The sequence below is a fragment of the Phyllostomus hastatus genome, unplaced genomic scaffold (assembly GCF_019186645.2).
Source record: "Phyllostomus hastatus isolate PE091 unplaced genomic scaffold, TTU_PhHast_1.1 phas_contig_86, whole genome shotgun sequence".
Classification (NCBI taxonomy): domain Eukaryota; kingdom Metazoa; phylum Chordata; class Mammalia; order Chiroptera; family Phyllostomidae; genus Phyllostomus; species Phyllostomus hastatus.
The window spans coordinates 61,487,806-61,506,132 of record NW_025333977.1 but is presented as its reverse complement, the minus strand read 5'-3'; the positions used below and the strand labels follow the sequence as shown (position 1 = coordinate 61,506,132).

At 36.4% G+C, this 18,327-nt stretch overlaps 1 pseudogene; it reads left to right on the top strand.

The window, feature by feature from the left end:
• The first annotated feature begins 16,351 nt into the window (after positions 1 to 16,351).
• LOC123827395 lies at positions 16,352 to 17,148 on the top strand (annotated as a pseudogene).
• Positions 17,149 to 18,327: the final 1,179 nt, after the last annotated feature.

Below are 18,327 nucleotides of genomic sequence, written 5' to 3'. Positions count from 1 at the left end.
ACCTCTTCCACCCCAGCGAAATGTTTCTTTTTGAGGACTTTTGTCATCTGGGGTAACAAAAAAAAAGTCACTTCAGTTGAGATAAGGTGAATAGGGAGGATGGGGGTCAATTTTTCCCATTTTTGGTAAAAAATTGCTGAATACTCAGTGCTGTTTGGCCAGGTGTGCTCATAAATCACCCATCATGAAATAGGCAAATGGGTTGAAAGAGTCTTCAAAAATATATATATTCACTGAAGCTGAAGGCAGCTTCTCACAATAACATCCGCTGATACACTGATACAGATGGGTTCCTAGAAAACTCACCTAGTGTGGGAAACTTGTGCTGCAAGGAGCCTGCCCTCCAGATGATAATTCTGGGGTGGGGGGGGGGTTTGGTCCCCTCTCATATTATATCTGAGACATGTCACATGCCTTCCAGACTATAATATTTGCTTACTATAAACCTATTGAGGACTCTCTGTCATACTCAAGTCCCTTGTCTCAATCTTATTCATTTTGTAAGGCCCTTTAAAGCCATTTTCTACTCTTTATGTAGCATTTATTACCAGCTACAATTATAAATCACATGGTTAATCTTGCCTGGGAACACAATCTTTCTGTATCCCAAGTAGACTCTTCACCTTTGTGAGCAAGATCCTGTGATCCACTTCTCAGTATTTAAAATATCTTTAAAGCACTTTACACAGAGTAAGAGTTTCTAGGATGATGATGATGGTAATAATTGAAAGTCTCATTTGGATGGAAAAACAGTTTTAAAAAAATACTTGTGGAGATTATTGCATCATATAATATTTTCAAGATGTTAGGGTGAAAATATGTTCAAAGATAAAATCCTGTGGGCTTAAGTTTCAACATTTATCATGACTCAATAGTATTCATGTTCACCTCTCAGTTAAGGGCAGAGCCCCTTTCCAAGAAGAGAATGGAATGCAATGCATTTCTCAGAGCAAGAATGAGAAAGTGGTTTAACCCTTAACAATGTTGAGAGTAAGAACAAAGGTCATCACTGAAAGTGTAGGCAGAAAGAAGGTGAAAACCTGAACATAAAAGAGAGATTGTAAGTAAAACATGTGGTTGGCTTCATATATGCTTTTGGGGTATGGGGTCCAGATCTATTTCTACACTAAAGAAGCTATAGCAGAATGGGATGAACAGGGCCTGACTTTTTTCATTGGATCACCGGAGTTGGGAATGAGTTGGCAATGTTGGCTGTCCAAGAACATCATAGAAGTACTTCGTGTCAATCATCTTTATGATATTAAAACAAAAAGCAAAGTAATTATTAATGTATAGCTATTTGTATTAAAAATTGGACACATTATTTGTTGGTTCTTTTGTTATTCCTAGAAAGGAGACAAGAAACTGCAGGTAACAATATTTACATTCTTTTAATAGGGGCTTATCTTGCCAGTTTTCTGAGGGTTTAACATGGATTAGCCCTCTTAATTCTCAAAATACCCATAAGAGATATATGCTGTTATTATCCTGGTTGTTCAGGAGAACAGAGGCATAGTGAGGTTAAGCAACACAATCTCACACAGGGCTAGTAAATGGAGGAAATGGAACTCAAGGGCAGACAGTCTGGATCCAAGGGGCACACCCATAACCACCATGCTGAACCACCTCACACCATTAGATATTCCAAATATGTAGTTATGTGGCAAGGACTGGGAAAAGATGAGACAGATTCTAAATTTATAGTTGGTAACCTGAATGGAATGACTGGACTTTGAGAGCAGTTGAAAAATACAGGAAATCAGTACATTTATTACCCAATGCTTACTCTCTGGTCCTGAATGAGGGCACTTGTGTGTAGAATAATTTTGATACATCCCTGGAGCCTTTGCTTGGAACTATGTTATGTTCTTGGTCATCAGTGTGCTGGGTGCTGGCAGTCACACTTGCCCAAAAACAATTCAGGAAGTCACAGGTTCCTCCACACCTTTGGTTTTTAGCACAGTTGTTATTCTGATGGCTGACAGGAGGTCCTGTTCTATAGTGATTCCCTCTTCAAGCTGGAGTTCCACATGCTGTCAATAAAGATGCCCTAGATTTTATCTCCAGTGACTGACTCTTACAGAGTGGAAAAGAGCACTGAGTGAAGGTCGAGTCACACCCCCAGCCTAACAAATTCTATGCCTACAATGTAGAAACACCACACTACATATACTTATTAAATGACAAAAATGTCATTATATTCATGCATCACGTCTTGGTAATTTGTTGAATGCTTAATACAGATTGTTAACTATTACATAACTTAAACCAATTTCTTTGGATTAAAATTTATATCCTTAAATATTTTTCAGCACTTCAAAAAAGTAAAAGCCTAAATATTGACCATCACAGTTCCCATTTACACTCATGCTCTAAATTTATTTCCTCACTTGGCAGTTAGATTAAGAGTGTCTCTATTCCTTAATGTCCTGGATTAGGTTAGCTTTCATCTCAAATGCAATTTTTCTCAAATATTCCAGATTTTTGTCCACTTACACCTAGAATGACTCACAGTTTTTAATTTTGTTGTGCATACTCATCTGCCTATTTAATTGCCTCTATTTTTCTCCTTAAAGGTGCTTTTCTTTAGGCTTTTTTATAATTTCCTTCATCCATCACAGAAGATCTTTTACTGTTTGTAAATCAATGTTAAAATAAAATTTAGGCTTATAGAACTTCCAGTTAATCAAGCTATGACACAGAGTACATATATTTATTTCACTTCCTTCCTAAAGCTTCAGTGAGATGTCAATAGAGAAATATAAATGACAATGAAAGTGTTGCGTGAAGGGAGGCTATCATCAGGACAAATATTTAGTTAACTTCTGAATAATAAAATTCAGGTAAAATTATTCAAAAGATAAATCAGATGAATGCTACCCAAGTTTAGAGCCAATACAGAAGAAAACATCATAAAATAAATATGAGCTGCTATGTATTAAAACACTCAATGACCAATATAAAATGTTAAAAAAGGATTTGAAGAAAAACTCTAGAAAATTATTAGAACATACACAAAAAGAGAAAGAGACAGAAGTGTAAGAAAATAGTGTTAGAGATATGGATGATCATTCTGGGAAGGTCAACATCTGTGAAACAGAGATTCCAGGAAGGCAGAATGTAAAAAACTGGAATGTGTGATAGACAGAACAGGGACTCTCACAGATGTCTATGCCTTAATTTTCAGAATTTGTGAATATTTAATTTTATATGGTTAAAAAGAATTTACAAATGTAATTAAATTAAGGATTTTAAAGATGGGGCATTACCATGAATTATCTACATGGGCCCAATGTAGTCAACAATGATCTTCATAGAGGAAGGTATATCGGAGGCTGAGACTGTGATGACAGAAGCCGAAGTCTGACAGATTCAAAGAAGGAGTCATGAGCCTCAGAAGGCATGCAGCCTCCAGAAGTTGGGAACGACAAGGAAATGGATTCTTCTTTATGACACACAGAACAAATACTTCATTGTGTACACCTTGATTTTAAGACTTCTAATTTCCAGAAATAATAAGATAGTAACTTTGCATTGGTTTAAGCCACTATGTAAGTGTTAATTTGTTATAGCATTAGTGGGAAAATTAATAAAAAGAGAATGAAATAATCAAAGGGGAAATAGAGGAAAATTTCCTAAAGGAAAAGGAAAGAAAGAAAAGAAAAGAAAAAAGAAAAACAAAAACAGTGCTTTTAAGATTAAATGAATTCCTTAAGTACAAAACAATATTTAATGAAAAAAACAACACAACTAGAAACATCACAGTTTAGAAAGAGAGTTTAAAAGTTGTTAGGAGGAGGATTCAAAACCAAAGTTGAAGCTAAACTGAACAGCTACTGACAAAGGATCCATTTTAAGATGTGCATCATTTTTCTCATAACCATCATTGGATATTAGAAAGTGATGGAACATGCCTGTCTAGGATAATGGTTTTAAAATCTTAGGCAAACTATTAATCAAGGTGAGGAATAAAGACAGTTTTGAAATGTAAGAACTCAGGTAGTTTACTCCCTGTAAATCCTTCTTTGAAGAAGTACATAAAAGTGTACTCTGACAAATAAAGCATGAATCTGAGAAAAAAAAAATAAGGAATCCATGAATCACATTCAGGAAACTAAAGAATAGAAATTTCTGGGTGACAGATAAATATTAGTGTAGAAACCAAACAAGTCAAATTAAAATAAGAAGTCAATGAGTTTTGAGAAAAACTTTTTCAAGAAATGAACAACATGAGGCCAATAATATACTAAAAATCTGAATGGTCTTGGGTATAAGATAAATGCATATTGAAATGAAAGATCTTGCCCTGCTTGGTGTGGCTCAGTGGACTGACTGCCAGCCTGTGAACCAAAGGGTCGCCAGTTCGATTCCCAGTCAGGGCACATGCCTGGGTTGCAGGCCAGGTCCTTGGTGGGGAGCACACAAGAGGCAACCACACCTTGATGTTTCTCTCCCTCTTTCTCTCTCCCTTCCCCTATCTCTAAATACTAAGTAAATAAAAAATAAAACAAGAGATATTGTAAAAAGTATACTACCCCCTCAAAATTATACTGGTCTTTAATATTTCTTTGTTATTTGATCTTTTCTCCTCTTATATATTTGAAGAGTTCATAAAAAATACAGGTTTGGTTTTATCAGGAAGCATAGATTAGTTGGAAAATGGAGTTTCATTCTGATTTTCTTCTGCAAGGCAGAAGTGGGTTTGAATCCAGGCTCTGATTTTTAGTGAATATTGAATCTGGTACTGTGCTTACTGAGCTTTCTTTTTATGCTCTCTAAGCTGGATTATAGGTTCCAGTTCCTACACATAGCTTAAAGAATTATTACTTTCAGTGAGGTATCATGTAAAAGCCCCTATCATAATGTACACATTTATTATGTGCTTTTTGTCTTCCTATCGTAACCTTGGAGGTATCAATTTGAGCTCTTTTTACTATTCACTATCCTCAATAAGATCTTGGGGTCTCACAGTTTACAAGGTCATACTCACTTCAGTTCAGGGTTAAGATTCTTTGTAAAGTGTCTTGAGAAGTAGCTCCTTTTGCAAGATTCTGCTTAATAGCCAAAGTCTCAATTTTAAAAACCGGCACTGATGAGAAGATTCCTCACATTTTCAAATAAATTATTTTTTCCTTTTGCAGTTAACTGAATGCTTGCTTAGGAAACAGGAAGGAAAATCCTAAATTCTTTCACAGCTTGTTCCTTTTTACACCCACTCCTACCACTTACCGCCCTGGGAGTTTGAAAGAACATCCCAGGACGCCTGACAGCATAGTTGCAAAACCTGTAGCAGTTGAAATGGTCCAGCCATTATTATGAACTTTTGGCTCAGTGGAGACTTTTGGAAGTTTCATCATTATTTGCAGTTTCTGGAAATATTTTTCAGAACAAAAGGAAGAAATCTGAATTTACACTAACCGCAGCCTACTCTTGTTTAGCCATCTGTAGCCTCCCATTATCTGACCCCTTAAGAAATAAACACATTCTTTTGCCGCATTCTCCATCTGAAGTGCCCAATGTAGATTTTGTAAGATGGTTCTTCCATAGAAGGTGTATCTAACATGACATACCTTTGAGTTATAACCATATTAAAGAAATTTTTTATTTATATTAGAATTTATGAGCTATATGTACTTCAAATAGACATTTCTCCCCAGAAAAACACAGTTGTTTTTTTTTCCCTGTACAGTCAGCACTTCGATCTAGCACTGAGCCTGCGAAAGCTTTGGAATAGGTGGTGAGGGCAGCATCAACTCAACTGCTGATCTTTGGGGGTCATGCCCTGGGTTCCTTCCTCTTCTCACTGATGGATGGCCAGACATCTACTGCAGCAGGGGAGGGAGTGTCCTCTCCTGTTCCTCCCTGACAATTCCCAGCAAGAGGGCCCCCTCTTACATTCAAAAATATTTTCAAATTACTTCCTAATTCTTAAGAGCCTTAATAATGCTTTGCTGTTGTGACTTCCCCCCTTTTATCCACAACCATGCATACACAAATATAGTGACCCCTCTCCAAGTCCTGATCACACAGTGAAAAAGAGCATGGATGGAATTTTGGTTTCTGGCTCTGCACATCTGGAAATCAGAAATTACCACTCTTTCCTGTTTCTGGTTTTGCACGTAAGGAGGCGAGATGTTGCCTCTTTCATCCTAACAAGTAAAAGCCAAACAGACTGAAAAATCAGCCACTCCTCTTGCATCTATAAAAAAGGGAAGACCACAGGGCAAGCTGTCCCCCACCCCAAGATTGGAGAAACAGGCAAATGTAGGGAGTCTTGATTTACATGAGCAGAAACTCACAAGTGGAAACCTCTAATGGAACCACACTGTGATAGGAAAACCTGAACTGTAATTGAAAAGTTTCTGGAGACTCAGTGAGGACAAATCTGAGAGTAAAAACCCCAGGGGAACTGTCATGGGGTAGGAGGGGCAAATATTGTGAGATTTACCCCGAGGGCTTGACCAGAGTCCCACAGTCAATATCTGGAAAAATTCCCTTAGCATTTCCATGGGGGGATGAGAAATGGAACTATTTTGGAATACCCCATGGCCAGCCTCAGAGGAAACTAGTTAACAAGAACCTAATGTGCTGAGGTTTTAATGGAGCCTAAGTGACAGAAGGAAAGGGAATACCAACTTCAGCACAGCTAGCCATTCTGTCCCACCAAAGGGGAGAAAAAAGTACTGGGAAACACTTGTGAAATTTACAGTCCAGAGGCACACGTTTACTAAAACGCTGAGATCTAATCATAGGAGTATAGAAGATTTCCCCTCCCTCTCTCATGGCCACAAAACTGAAGGCCTATTGACAGCAATTTCTTTTACTTCAGTATGTCATGCTCAACTCTCAAGATAAATTACAAGGTATACCAAAGACAAAAAAAAAAAAAAGGAGGGGGGGGCGGAATACCAGAATTTGAAGAGACAGCAAGTATCAGAGCAAGTATTCAGTGCAAGCAAGAAGTGGAATGAAATATTTAAAATGTTGAGAGAGTACAAAAAACCTCCACTAAGCTACAACTATATGTCCTGTGAATTTAGCTTTCAAAAGTGGAAAAGAAACAAATACTTTCTCACATAGTCAAAAATTGATGAAATTTGTTGCCAGGAGACCTGCTTCAATAAGAAATGTTAAGCAGTAAAAACAGACACTTCCACTGAGAAAAGGAAAATAATACAAGTCAGGAATTCATATCTATATAGGGAAAGAAAGAACATTGAAGAAGGAATGAGTGAAGAATCCAGGATTTCTCTTGGTGTCTTTGAATCCAATATATGCAGAAATAATACATAAAGAAATAATTTCTTCAGAAATTTCATCAAAATTTCTAACTGTTCATATTTATTCACGAGGCATATCTTATCTGATAAAATAACTCTTTCATATTAATTAACCATAGCATGCCTACTCATACTCTCACCTACTTATAATTTTATTCAGGTTCATTTTCCTGTGATAAGTGGTTATATTTTTAATGGAATCTATTAGGAGTCACCTTAAACCTGGAATTTTATAATTTTCAAAGTTTAAACTCTAACTGCCTTAATCTCACACAAAAGTTTTGCTCCATGTCTGGCTATGCTAGATTTATACATTTAAAAACACACTAAATTCAGGTGTGTGCTCCTGGTAAGGTGGTCTTGTATAGCAAGGGGCAGGCATTTCTCTTAAGGTTTTAACCAGCTTCCTGAATCCCTGAGAAGAGGAGACCTAGGGACACTTCATGTTTGTTAATACAACTATTGTATGTGATGAGAGTAGACAGAGTATGTGGTAGAGTAAGCTGAGTGAGCTGGCATTCAATGGAAGGAAGAGGTGTCAATGAGATGTGGATTACCACTATGGGCAACTGGGGCTCAGTCCTGCTAGGGACACTCAGAATTATTTCTCTGAAGCCAAGGCACTTACTATAATTCTTGTCCTTTCTTGTTGAGGGTTGTACCCTAAGGATATTAAATATCCCGCCCTTCCAAGCTGCTGTCCTTGTGTGCAGTGAGTGAGCTTCCTGTAACTTCCACAAAGGCTCTAAAGCAGAAAAACAGAGAAGCAGGTACTTGAGATGGGATGCTGTCAAAGCACAAGGGAGCTCTCCACAAGTGCAGCTGGAATTGTAGGTCAGTTAGGGACCTTAATGCAGAGTCCTATATCATCTACTGCAGTCTCCCTTTCAAGCTCAAAAAAGTTACTGTCCCACATTAAGTTCAACTTTTTCACAACTCTTCAAAGTTGAGGTTAGCCACAACCTCTTGAAAAAACAAGAATTTAAAACAGGTTTGGTAGAGCACACTGCAGTTCCTGCTCCAAAGGCAATAAATGATATTCATCTCCTTTTTCTCACATCCATTCTAGAGTTCCCTCACACTTGGCTGACTTGATAGATGATGTATAAGCTGCTTGCTCGAAAGAGAAACATAGACCTTTGTCCGTTAGGTGTCTGAATCTTTGATTGAATTGGCCCTTATCAGGCACTTATTGCTGCAAAGGACTTTCCTTGTTATTACTGAGCATATAAACAGCAGGAGATGCCTCTGTGGTCCCCTTTAGTGGGCAATATATGTCTCCATGCATCCATTACATGACAGTGACCATAGAAACTCAGGACAATCATGATGAAACTAAAAAGTTGAAGTGTTGGGTTTGGAGAAACCCTTAATATGTTGCCTAGAAGAAACATTTTCTTTCTGGGGTTCAAGACCTCGAATCTTGAAGGAGTGAGCAGCACAAACTTCCTAATGTGTCATTGGGAAGGATAGTGAGAGTGGTCAACCATCCTTTCAATATTTGATTCCCACACCCGGATATTATATATAGTACTGGTTATGAGATATTATACAACAGCTGTTGATTAAAAATGAATAGTGCATTGTAGAAGGTAATGCCCTAACCAGACAAGGTGCCATTCCCATACTAGCTCCTTGGCTAAGCCTTAAAGAAGCCATTTTTAGATACTCTGATTATCTCTGATCTTGTGATTGCACACATTCACCTTGGAGGTAGCATTATTTCTGACTTATACCCACTAATGGGTAAGGGTGGGGTAACCTCAAGTTTGCTCTTAATGTTTCACCTTAAAACTCTTATTCAGAAATCGAATGTAAGGTTTCTACCAGCTAAATATTTATGATCTGAATAAAAACTAAGGGTCTTGGAAAACGACCAAGATGAGTCCATGGAGAGATTAGATTTACTACAAGACATCTTTAGGGCAGAAATTTATTTATTGCATTGCAATAATATAGCAGAGATAAGGACCACTTTCATTTATTATCAAGTAAGACTCAGTTTTCAACATCTCTTGTAAGATCTTGGGTATTCCTGTTCCTCAATATGCAATAATTCTGGTACAGGGTCCTTTCAAAAAGAGATTGGTATAACATTTAGTATACACTTCTAGTGGCTCAGCAGGTCTTTACTTGAGAGAACTAGCTCCCTTTCAGCCAATAGGCCCTTGTGCCTGAAGCTAACCCAGATCTGGAAACTGAGGAATAGTGATTTTCAGTGCAGAGGTTTATGAAGGCCTTAGCCTCAGCCTACTAGCTCTGGATTTTTTTGTGGTTATACATATCAAACAACACTCTTGTTGGCTACTCATTTATTTTACTTCTAGATATACTACAGCCTCCTGGTCATTATCACAGAACCCTGTAGGTCAGGTGTCAAACTCATTTTTACCAGGGGCTACATCAGCTTCGTGATTGCCTTCAAAGGGCCAAATGTAGAGCCCCTTGCCCCTAATTAAGGAGTAGTTACATTTACACAGTCCTAAAATTACATTTGGCTCTTTGAAGGCAACTGTGAGGCTGATATGGCCCCTGGTGAAAATGAGTTTGACAGCCCTGTTGTAGGTGAAGGACTCCTTTTGTGCCACGCTTGTATTGCTGTGCTTCATAGTAGTTATATTTACTTTGTTTCAGATGGCTAGGTGCCACCACCCAGTTTTTACTATTCTAGGACAACATCATTTTTATTAACACCAGGAGCCTCTCTTTCATGGCATCACCTCCTCCTGTTAATTCTGTGCTACTGAGAGGAAAGACACACTGAGCTTCTCAAAGATGCTAGTTTCTCCTCATCAATGCATGTCTTCTTGGTGTACTAAGGACTGCCAGCCCAGATCTCAGGCTCCTACTTATTTTATATTTTTGCCACATTTTTAACATAGAAGATCCAATGAAGCCAAACATTCCATCTCCTTTTTCATTTTGCTTCCATTCCTTTTAAATCCTGGGCTCGAATTTCAGCAAAATCTACCCCAAACTGCAGAAAATAAAGGTCCTTAAAAATGTCCATGGAAGCCTCTGACTTTCCTAGTATTCCCCGTGTTGATAGGGAGCTGACTTCAGCCTGTCATTCTTTTTCTCTAAGATTTCCAATGCAAATGAAAAGTTAGGTAATTGCATGATCTTTAAGATAGCCATTGTCCCCACCCAGTTCAAGTGTTCCTCCATAAGCCATTGTTTTCCCTCTCCATTCTAACAGGCAAAATTATAAGTGGCTGTGATGTCAAAAACAGAGCTTTGGACAGGACTTATGAAAAAGTAGTTTCTTTGGAAATTTATCCCTGGAAACAGAAGTGAAGAGAAGGGTAAAGTGATAACAGGGAATGGGGAAAATGCTTATTCCCACTGAAAACAACCAGAACTCAATCCAGCTGCAGGCCTCACTCTCTCTAAAGAACTGCGTTGAGTGCACCTCTGAATGGAGATCCAGAACCTAGGACCTTCATTAACAAGTCCTGAGCTCCACTAAATGATGGACTGGTCTGTGGACATTAACTCTGTATTTATAGGCTGCTTTGCTGGTACTACTTAAGTTGCTATAACAGGAAAGCAGAGGAATATAGCTGGTGTTTCATGTGGAATGTGATGAGTGTGAGAAACTGTGTTAACGACAAATGAAGTTTGGATTAGAATAGGCCGAGGAGATGTGGCATAGGATACAAAAAGAAGCATTTCCCTTCTACCCATGATCTTATTTATACTCTCAATATCCATTTTATAGATTAAAAAATCTAGGTTTATGTCCTGAAATGATTTATCCAAAGTCACCCAGAAAGTAAATGAAAAAAATGCAATGAAAGCTCACTAAAAGTGTAGAATTTGCAGTCCCCACCTTAGACCTACTGAATCAGAATCTATATTTCAACATAATTCCCAAGTGCTATTCATGCATATTTAGGTTTGCTAAGCACTGGTTTAAAATGTTGTATTTTTAAAATAAATGCCTGTAGTCATAAGTCAAACAAGAATATCTTACACATTATAGGAAGTGATCTAAAAGGTGTATTACTCTTTTCAGTGAAACCAAAGAGATTATCCTAAGTTTGTTCTTTTTCAAATGTTAATTAATTGAAATATTTTGCTGTTAGTGATGCATTACAATGTTTCAAAAGATGTTTCTGAGAATCAGAGTTGGGTGGGGAAGTGATATAGAAAGTGTATTACTGTCACAGTTAAACAGTGGGCAGTGAGAGACAAAGAGGAAATGACACACTTGGGCACAGCTCAGGGACAACATATGAGAGAGTGTATTAGTTTTTCTTTTATTTTTTATTGTTTATGTCATTACAATTGTTGCAAGTTTCCTCCCTTTGTGCCCTCCCCCCAAACCCCCTTCCCACAGTCAATCCCTGCACTGTTGTTCATGTCCATGGGTGATGTATACATGTTCTTTGTCTAACCCCTTCACCTTCTTTCAACCAGTTCCACCCTCCTCCTTCCCATCTTACAGCTGTCAGTCTGTTCCTGTTTCTATGCCTCTGGTTCTACTTTGCCTGTTAGTTTATTTTGTTCTTTAGTTATAGTTATAAATGAGATCATGTGGTATTTGTCTTTCATGGATTGGCTTATTTCAATTAATCTAATAGTCTCCAGTTTCATCTATGCTGTCGCAAAAGGTAAGAATTTCTTCTTTTTTTACCACTGCATAATATTCCATTATATAAATGCATCACAGCTTTTTTATCCACTCATCTACTGATGAGAACGTAAGCTATTTCCAAATCTTGGCTATTGTACATAACACGGCTATAAACACAGTGGTGCATATATTTTTTGGAATTGGTGTTTGGGGATTCTTTGTATATATTTCCAGAAGTGGGTCAAAAGGCAGTTCCATTTTTAATTTTGTAAGGAAACTCCATACCATTTTCTAGAGTGGTTGTGTCATTCTGAATTCCCACCAACAGTACACTAGAGATTGTATTAGTTTTCTATTGCTGCTATGACAAATTACCAAAATCTTAGCTTAAAACAGCACAGATATATTGCTGTTGATTTGGTGAAAGATGTTAGCTAGCTGGGTTCTCATCAGGACACCTTGCAGAGAATCTACTTCCAAACTCATTGAGGTTACTCTCCCTTTGTAAAAATCTGTAACCTTAACTACATCTGCAAAGTCTTGCCATGCAGTATAATATACTAATAATTCTCAACAATTAGAGGATAGACATATTTGGAGAGTCATTTTTCCTGCCAAAGAGAGTTTGTGTGCTTCAAAAAATAGAGGAGGTAGTTTGGGGGGAGGTAGGTTTTAGTGGGCTATAAATGAGAGAAATAAATTCATTCATTGAACAAATATTTATTGAGTAAATACTGCTTTTTAGTATTCTGGTTTAAGATTTTAGCCTTTGAGCAATAGGGAATAGGGTGTCACTTGTCACTGTAAAAATATTAAGTAAAACAATGGTAGAAAGAATATCCACTTTAGAAATGTTAAGCTGCTGTCACCAGTCCATGGAGGCAGATTTGAAGTAAAAGAGACTGATTTTTTCCTTTTTAAAACTGCAGTTTAGGGGCCAAGAGATAAGGGCTTGTTTTAAAAATTGGCACTGGGAAGAGAAAAGAAAGGATGATTTTGAGAAGAGGTACAGAAATAACTGATAGGACTTCCTGGTTGATCTAAAAGGAAAGAAGAGGATGGTAATGCACAGTAACTGGGAACTTTTGAGGAACAGCAAAATGCTCATTGCAATTGTTTCGGTTCAAGAAGAACAAAGCAATAACCCCAAATCACTGAGCTGGCCTGCTTGACCAGAGGCACCAAGTTAGCCAGAAGCAAACAACAAAAATAAAACACCCATTTTTACGTTCTCATTCCTTTATTCTTTTTACTTGCTGTTGCAAGATGTCAGGATGGACATCTGTCATAGCGTGAGTTCCATCGGCTTGACTTAACAGCCAGGAGATCTCAAAAAAACCCAGCTATGAAGGTCTTATAACAATTCAGGTCTATTTGCAGGAACACAATGGCATCTTAGAAAGTGTCTTTCCAGCAAATATATCAGCAGATAATAGTAAATCAGAGATTATAGTAAACTATGGGCCAAAAGTGTTAAAAAATGACTCAGGAACACTTTTGAATTAATTAGAGAATACAAGCTCTGATTAAGTCAATCCTACCAGTAAGGAAGGATGGACATTTTTCTTACACGTACTCAGATATTATCTTCTCTACTACATGAACCAGTAGTGGAGAAGATAATATGTTTGTAAAGAGAAGATAGTAGTAGAGAAGATAATATTGTAAAGAAACAATGGAATAGGCACAGAGTATGGCACACACAGTGGGTGTTTGAACATCCCTGAACAGGAGATTCTTTTTTAAAAAAGAAACTCAATACAACCTTTAGGAAATTACTCACACAAATCCATACTTTGGTGCAGGTTTTATTGCTTCAGTTCTCCTAGCTAAAAGCAGTTTTTACTTTTAGGTTAATTTAATAGACAAACACAACAATGTTGAAGGTTGTAATACAATCCGAAACTGTCTCTATTGTTTTTTGTTTTGCCTTCACAAAAATGCATTGTGTCAAACATTTTTTCTCCTTAATTTTTAAACTCTTGTGCATTTTAAAAGAAAATATAATCCACATGTGTCTTATGCATTTACAATTAACTCATCAAATTTCTCTTGTGTAAGAGTGATTTGGAGAATAAAAGGCTTGGGAAATTATTTATTTGCCTTTGAAGCTCTTTTTATCAGGAAGCAAATAGCATATTTATTGTTATAGTTAATGTTAAATATCTAGGTGTTCAGTTTTTCAAGTATATAAATAACACTATCTAGATAACATCTATATTTGTCTTTATATCTTGCTTCCTTAGCCTACTAACATAATAGTAGTCTTCAACATCTTCATCATTATCATCAACCATTACTATATTATTATTTAGTACCATTATTATATTATTATTTATTATTATTGTTATATGCATTATAGTAACATTACTATCATTATAAAATACCTATATTTTTATAACATCTTTATTTACAAAATGACTTTACCTCAGTTATCTTTACTTAAATACTTGTATGGTAAAAGATTTTGTAGTATATTCACTTATTTCTTTTTCTTATTTTTCCAATTGCTTTACATCCTTCATAAGACTTTTCTTCTTCAATTCATTTGTCCTATTTTCCCTTTCATGATTTTGAGTGTGCTATTCATCTCCCTTAGCTATTTTATCCTTCTCTATTCAAATCTCTTTATAATTGCCTTTGTATTCATTAAATGCATTAAAACTTATATTTTCCTAAAATATTTAATTGTTGAACTCAAATGTTCTTTCCTAGTGATTCCATTTATTGACTCTGGACACTGCATCATTTTAATTTGCTTATTTTCTGTAATAGCATAATCAATAAAATATACTAAATAAATAAATAAATAACAAATAAATAAAATAATTTGCTTATTTTCTGAATTACAACCTGTTACAGATCTTTAGGTACTCTGAAATAATCTTGTGGATGCATGCTTTGCAACCCAAAGAGCCCCACCCATCTTTTAAAGTAGTGTCTATATCGTTCTTTTTTTCTTTTATGTTTTTTCATTGTGCTTAGTTCTGATTCCTACAACTTAATGATCTCAGTATATATGGCTGCTTGGTTGTAAATTTTTACTTTATTATGTGGTATGTACTACTTATTTTCTACATGAAAACAACAAGGTAAAGTGTCAGATAAAAGTGGATTTTGACTCAGTATCTTTTTAACATCTTTGTAATTTATTTACTGTGAGGTTTGGCCTTTCAAGTATTTTTTTAAATTTAATTAGGATCTTGAAAACATAGTGTACTTAAGAAGAATGAATTGTGAAAAAGACTTTAATCAAAACTTCTAGGCATAAAATGTTGTTCATCTGCAAAACAGATAATGGCAGACCACAGGTAGTAGGGCATTGCTTAGAGTTTGTGCTACACGCTGATGATGGGGAAAGGAAAGTCAACCTCTCTTCTCAGACACTGTTTGGGGAGTCACAAATGTAGACAATTCAACAATGTGAAAAGCAATAGGACAAAGGTAAAGGGGTAGAGGCAGGCATCTCAGTCTAGTTCAGACTGAGGGATCTTAAAGTCAGGCAGGTTGTGCAAGTTAAGCAATGTAATAGCCAAAATGAAAAACCTTTATTTACCAGACACTTACAAAGCACTTGTGTCAGTCACTGTTCCAGGCATCTTACGAGTATTCCTTTTCTATCCTTATAACTATCCCATGAGTAAGCACTGTGACCATCCTGATTTTACAAGTAAAGCACAAAAAAGTTTAGTGAATTGCCCAAGGTCAACAGCAGGCACAGACAGAATTTAAATCCAGGAAGTGTACCTCCAGGGCCCCTGTTCTTAGTCCCTACAGGAGGCTTCCAACAAATTTAAATACTCATGAAAGAGCAACATACAGTCACAGAACAACACTTTGTTTGGCATTGCCTAAGGGCAAGTTGAAGCTAAAGAAGTAAATCAGAACAATGTCACATTTTTTAAAAAAAGAATTTTATCTTAAATTACTGTGATCGTTGGAATGACAGAGTTTTATTTCAGTGCTAAAAAAGAATACACTATAGCATCATGGAGTATGAGATATAAGGTGGTTGGATTGGACATAGAAAACACTGGTAGGAGGTACCTGAAATAACACAAGTGAGAAACATGGTGGGGATATGGCTGGAGAGGAGCTGTAGTTCGTGAGTTATTCTGACAGTGGACATTTGAGAGCTGGGTAAACTGTTGGTGTTGAACAACAGAGAGAAAGTTTTGTCTGGAGTGAATCATCTATATTTTTGATTAGGACAATAGGGTAGATGGTTCTGACTATTGCAGTATGGAAGGTTTGGTGGGTGGGGAGATGGTAGAGGACCTGTGAACACAGGTTTCTATGGCCACAATAGAGGCGATGACTCTGAGGGTCTGGGGACTGGGGCTCTGGCAGGCTGCTCCAGTGGAGAGGCTTGCTGGGATATATAACCACATGACCAGTTTCTCAACTGCCACCCACCAAACTGATGGAAATGTACAATGGAGAAAAACAGGTAGTTAATGCATTCTGCCCAAACTAAGAGGATTGCTAACACATTGGGGAAACTGACCTTGGCACCAAGTTTGCAATGAGTAAAAACATTTCATTTCCTTATAGTTTTTCCATGCATTTAAGTGAGGGGTATTACAGGAAGTCCATTCTGGCTCTTGAAAACAGACAGTTGTGGGATATGTATAAGCCTTTGACCAAATCCTGTGAAACTACATTTCTTACTTTCAGAGATTGTGATCCAGGGGAAGTTAATAAGGATGGGTGTTCTCATGCCATGATGGCAGGCTGCCAGAGGGCATTTGAAGGTGAATATGGTCAGTTTGGTCAGTGTTCCAGAAGTTCCTGTAATCACTGGAGCCTTCTGCTGTGATGTAGGTTTGGGTAACAAACTTGATAAGTGTATGCCAACAAAAGAGAACCTACATTCTTTCACAAAAGATGCTCTTTCTTTAATTTATAAAAATCTTCCACTTGAAACTCTGGAAGTTGATGTAAAAATGGCATTAGGAATATTTCAACACAACAAATAAAATACATTTCATGAAAAAGAAGGTATCTGAAGACCCTGAAAGAATATTCAAATTACACAGATGTGGTGACTTCAGTGATGTGAGTGAGGGCCCTTTTTTTATACCAAGAACAAGTATTTGTCTCCAGTATGAAGTGTCAGCCATTCACAATGCTCAAGACAGTCAGCTAAGTCTTATCCAAAGATTTCTGGGGTTTTCTTTACCTGTTCACTTTAGAGCACATGTTACAATATCTAAGCTATGGGAAAGATCTCAGAAAATGGTAACTGAAGATCACACTAAAACTACAGAAGAAAGTGCATCAACTTAATAACTTTCTAAAATTTAAATATGTATAGTAAATTAAAATAAATGTGCTAGAAATAAAATAGGGAAAAAAAGAAAATAAAACATTAGCAAATGTTCATGACACAATGTGAAGAGAAAAAAGGATGTAGAGTTTAAAACTTCATATTTTGAATTATCCTATATAAATATACACACAAAATCTCTGGTAAAAAGATGGAACAACTATTCATTGTGGATGGTAAAATTTTTCAATAGAATTATTAAGTTTTCTCTTGTATTTTCTAAATTTTTTGCAATGAATAGAAATTATTATAGTTATATTTTCATTAAACTAAAAGTAAATGTTACTGGAAATAGTTTAAACAGCAATCTTATTTAATGTTAACTGGTACAATCTTCTTTGAAAGCAAAATAAAGTACTTACCAAAAATAGAAGCTTCACTAACTTTGAACCAAAAATTCTCCTCGCATGATGCTGTTTTCAAGTAATACATAATTCTCACCTATTTGTTTACAGATATATTTATTGCCATGCCATTTACAATACTAAAAATTGACATCAACGATAGGAGTTATTGAAATGAATTATAGTACAGATGTGTAAATGCATATTGCACACTCATTAGTACAGTTATAAAAATATTTTATCACCAGTGAAAATACTTATTTATGAAAATAGCAGAGCCTGAATTCTCTGTTGCTAGTCATATAGGATATCTGAGAGGAAGGTGAGGCTGGTTTTCTTTTTTGACTTACTATATTTTTCAAAATCTGTACAATGTACTTACCTAATTCCTTATAAAATATGATAATAAAATGTTTATTTTGTTGTCTGAGAAGTGTTACTTCTCTTAATAATTTCAAATTATTTACATTTGGATTGTAAGTACACAGGCAACAAGGAGCAAAAAATCACCTGGATCATGGGGCTGGCTGTGTTAGGAGAGGCAGTTGGTCAAAATCATAATCGTAAATGAGAACAAGTATAGAGAACCAATGATTCTACTAATAAGTATGTATTTCAGGAGTACTTGTATATGGTAGGAAGGGTCATGGCTGTTAACTTAAAGAAACACTAAAATTTTGAATTTCAAGTACTGAGAAGATAAAGGGATATTTATTGGACGTTGCCATCTTTTGGGGATTTCTGAAAAACAATGTTCAGGGCCCACACTTAGATGGCTGACTTTTATTGTGTTTT